Source organism: Megascapheus bottae, chromosome 11 (genome assembly GCF_031878675.1).
Source record: "Megascapheus bottae isolate mThoBot1 chromosome 11, mThoBot2.hap1, whole genome shotgun sequence".
Classification (NCBI taxonomy): Eukaryota; Metazoa; Chordata; class Mammalia; order Rodentia; family Geomyidae; genus Megascapheus; species Megascapheus bottae.
The window spans coordinates 32,948,932-32,953,419 of NC_143519.1; the positions used below are offsets into that span (position 1 = coordinate 32,948,932).

Sequence of the window (4,488 nt, forward strand, 5' to 3'; positions counted from 1 at the left end):
GATGGGTAAGCAGGGATAAAATCACAGGCTACAGCAGATTTTCTGCTAAGAAATCTGAGGAGCGTGAGTTTTTAAAACACAATATCATGGACATTTTTCAAAACTGAATGAAATCCAGCTTTTCAGCACACCATCTTTTATCTGTCCAATTTGTCTCTAATTACATATCTGTAGAAATTTTCAATATTTGTATTAATTCTTTCCTTGCCATACATCCAATTTTCTGTCATACCTGGACTATAATTCCAAGACTTTTTCCCTAAGATGTAGAAATCAATTTTCATGTGTATCTTCACTTGTAGTCAAGTCGGTGTTGAGAAATTAAACTTTTAACTTGACATTTTTATCATAAAACCTCCAGAATCTTTTATTCTGTCTCCATTTTTTAACTCACTCACTTAAATTATGAGCAATTAAGAATAAGAAGAATAATCTTTCATCTTATATGCTTTAATGAAACTACAAAGATGACATAATTAAATTAATCATGTCATACAAATGATTCTTTCCTGGTATTATCAAAAATCTTGTTTTTTTAAAAAATACACTATAATTTGAAATGCAGGCATATTTAGTTCAGACATCCTAGTTTTTTGAACAAAAAGGGAACTGTGAATGAGAATTAACAAGAAAATATTCATACATGAAAATGAATTTGAGTCTGAATAGCATCCTGAAAAAGTGTTTTTGCTATATTTCAAAATAGTCATTTCCATAATTCTCATCCATGATATATTTGCATTGCCAAATCCCTCCTACTGAACTAGCAAAAACTGAAAAATTCATCAGACATAAAGATGTTTGGAGAAAAATATACAATCTAAAAAAGCTACATTTTATGAGAGGAGTAAAGCTAGGAAACGACCTTTAAAGTTGTCTCATGGAAAAAAATCATCAAAACATTTTTTTGGAAGAACTGTTTTTTTTGGGGTTGGTTAAAAGGTAAATTTACCAGGGGCCAGTACCCCATATCTGTAATCTTAATTACTCAGGGGGCTGAGATCTGAAGATCTCAGTTCTTGTCTCAGCCTAGACAGGAAAGTTTATGTGACACTTAACCCCAATTAATTAGTCTTATTTTAAAAAGTTCAGGAATATCCTCCCCCTTCTCTTTGCCAATGGGAATTAGGTCCTCATTGATCATTCAGTAGGGTAAAAGAAACATCCTTTTAAAGCTCATTCAAATTGAGTGTTTGTTTTGAAACCTTTCAGAGGAAACAGAATTAACTTATTGAAAAGTTATACATGACTTTGGAATATCTACTTGCAGTTTTTGTTAACATGAAAAACTTATTAGGACCCTGTTTCTGGCTAAATTGCCAATGTGTCAGGCTGTCATTTTATCCCAGCTACCTAGTGAGGCCTGTTCTAGGGAATAACAGATTGTAAAATAACCACACAGTTGTATTATGGATTTATTCCAAAAGGAACAGGGGTAATCCTTTATCAACTACATAGAATTATTAAAACCAAAAAATGTTTTTAAAAAAGAAGATGTTAGGGACAGCGCCCAGGCCCTGAGTTCAAACCCCAAGGATTGACATAGGAAAAGAAAATGAAAAAAATAAACATTGCAGATTAAGGAATGTATAAAATAGGAACACTTTACTATGCTAAGATAAAATTCACTCCAAATATACAATTCAATGTTTTTACTATTCAGATTTGTATAATCATCATCAAATTTAAGTTTTGAATATTTTCATCCCTTCCATGTTAGTTTTCCAGCAGGACAGCCAGCATTGAGGAAAACAACTTATAACAGACATAAGTCACTAGGCACATAATTCTAGAGATTTCAGTCCATGGTAGTTGGTCCTGTTGCTTTGAGACCTGCAGAGAAGCAGTGCATTACTTTAGGAATATGTGATAGAACAAAGACAATTCTATCATAGGTCAGAGAACCAAAGAGAGGGAGATATTGAAAAGAGAGTCACGTTTGTAGGTTAGCCCCAAGTGACCTAAACACTTGTTACCAGGCTTCACTTTGTAAATATTTTAGCAAGTCCCATTAGTGACATATGGCTGTTCAAACTTTAGCACTTGGAATGTTGAGGAATGTGGAAGATCCAATTAAGAGCAGCTCCTAAAGAAACACTGTCATAGCGGGGTGACATGGATCACGCCTGGAGGCTGAGATCTGAGGATCGAAGTTCAAACCAGCTGGGGCACTAAAGACCCTGAGACTCTCATCTCCAATTAACCAGTAGAAAACCAGAAGTGGCATTGTGGCTCCAGGGGTAGGGCGGTAGCCTTGACAGGGACAGCACCCAGGCCCAGAGTTCAAGCCCCATGACTGAGAAAAAAGAAAAAAAAGAAGAAACACTGCCATCATGGGGTCACCGTCCCAAACTCCCTGGCCCTAAATAGCTCTGTCTTCTCTCTACAAAGCTGTCTAATCTGGACATTTCAAGCAAGAAGAAGCATACACCATACAGTTACACAGTTGGTTTCTTTCAGTTAGTGTAATGCCTCCAAGGTTCATCCATTTTATATCTTGTATCAGTAATTCATTCCTTTTATTGCTGAACAGAATTTTTTGTATGGAAATAAAACAGCTTGTTAATATGCTCCCCTTTGGATAGATCGTTGTACTATTTCTACCATTTTCCTATTATAAAGATGCTATTATTCCTGCTCAAGCACAAATTTTGTGTAGAAGTTGTATTTACTTTAGCCTGATGTGGACCTAAGTGTGTGTGATATGATTAACTCTGTGTTTAACATTTTGAAAAGCATCCTACATATTTTCTTCTTCCTTCTTTTTTCCACCCCTTCCTTCCCCACCTCCTTTTTTCCTTCCTTCCTTCCTTCCCTCCCTCCATCTCTCTCTTTCTTCTTTCCCTCTTTATACTGTATATATATATATATATGAAAACATACAAGTTTTTAAATTGGTGAAAATTATTTAGGAATGAATAAATGAATAAGCAATAATAAACGAAATATTTTGTATAAGTTTAACCTTTCCGATGTAATTTCAGATTGCAGGTAAAAAAATCAAACTTGTACACTGCAGAAGGAATATTTGAAAGCTAACAAGACACTTAATTATTTTTTTCTCTGTAAAATTACAAGCAATTACAACTTAGAGGTGATTTCCTTATACACGGAAGCTGTACAAAATTTATTTTACCCAATTAGATAAATAGGCATAATTTAAGGAGTGACTTCAGAGAAGTGCCAAAGGAAAGGCAGAGACTCAATAACCATTTGCATAGTTTAAATGTGGAGTCAAGACACTCTCTGTGTAGATTTTAATTTGCTACATCCCATATATTAATTGTGGTGAAGACTGCTTGCTAAGCCTTTCAGATTTATTCTTCCTTTTTGTGATGTAGAGCTGTTTTCAGCATGGCCCATGTGGCAGGCCCTTACTTCATTTCCCAGCTTTCAGTGAAGGGATCCTGATGCCAATATATGTTTGGGATAGGTAGGTAGGTGGAAGGGCATTGCATGCATGAGTTGTCCAGATGCTGCCACCTGATAGTTATCCAGAGATTCTCTTTATTTCTTGTCAAATGCCTGAGTGCAGGCATTATTGAAATGACTGATGACGTGCACTAATCAAGGCACTAGAGACAAAGAGCTTGAATAAAAGCCTTTAGATTTTTTTTTACTCTTATGGTTAAACTCAAGTTGTTACTGTATCTGACTTTTTACATGATTTATTGCATATGTATTTATTTGTTTATTTGAAATAGGGAAGGAAAGGGGGGAAACAAGATGATTAGGAGGGAGTGGGGGAGGGAAATGGGGACAAAAACATGAGAAGGATTATCAATGTGCAAGAAGTAATGCACCTGACAAATATAACTGTAACCCCTTATACATTATCTTGACAATAATTTTTTTAAGAAAGAAGACTAGTTAAAAAGTCACTTTTACCAGAAATATCAACATTTACTCATCACAAGATAGGGAGTAAAAGGATGATGTCAATGTGTTAATCTTACTGGGCTATATGTTAATGTGATTGGTGCCAAGGCATCTAGTATTACAGTAATTGGAATAAAAACCAACAAAAGAGAAAAGGAACAAAAATGAAAATCTAAAAGACATACTCATTGTTATTATGGAATTTTACAAAAATGTACACTATATATATATCTTATGTATAATAAAATGTATCTGAAAGATAGGAATTAAAAGGACCAGTGTAGATGAGTGCAGAGAGACATAGTGGGCAAATACATCCATAATACTCAATATTCATATGTAAAAATAGAACTAGAAAACAGGTGGGGGATGGAACAGATGGGATGAAAATGATCATGGAAACAATGACATTGATCAAGGTGAGTTACATACATTGATTGACCAATTTAAATGGAAGCCCCTTTGAACAAACTTTTGAAGAGAAATTTTTTAGAAGTATACAGAAAAAGCATACAGAAAGGATACAGAAAAAGCATACAGAAAAATTCATGGATCTTATGTTCATCTTTTTATACATACATATATATATATACATACATATATACATAT

General features: G+C 34.3%; 1 non-coding gene across 1 annotated transcript; it reads left to right on the plus strand.

The window, feature by feature from the left end:
• Positions 1-1,097: 1,097 nt before the first annotated feature.
• LOC150056885 (small nucleolar RNA SNORA27) lies at positions 1,098-1,223 on the plus strand. Its single transcript, XR_016537180.1, has one exon. It is a non-coding gene; the product is annotated as a small nucleolar RNA SNORA27 (small nucleolar RNA).
• The last annotated feature ends 3,265 nt before the right edge of the window (positions 1,224-4,488 follow it).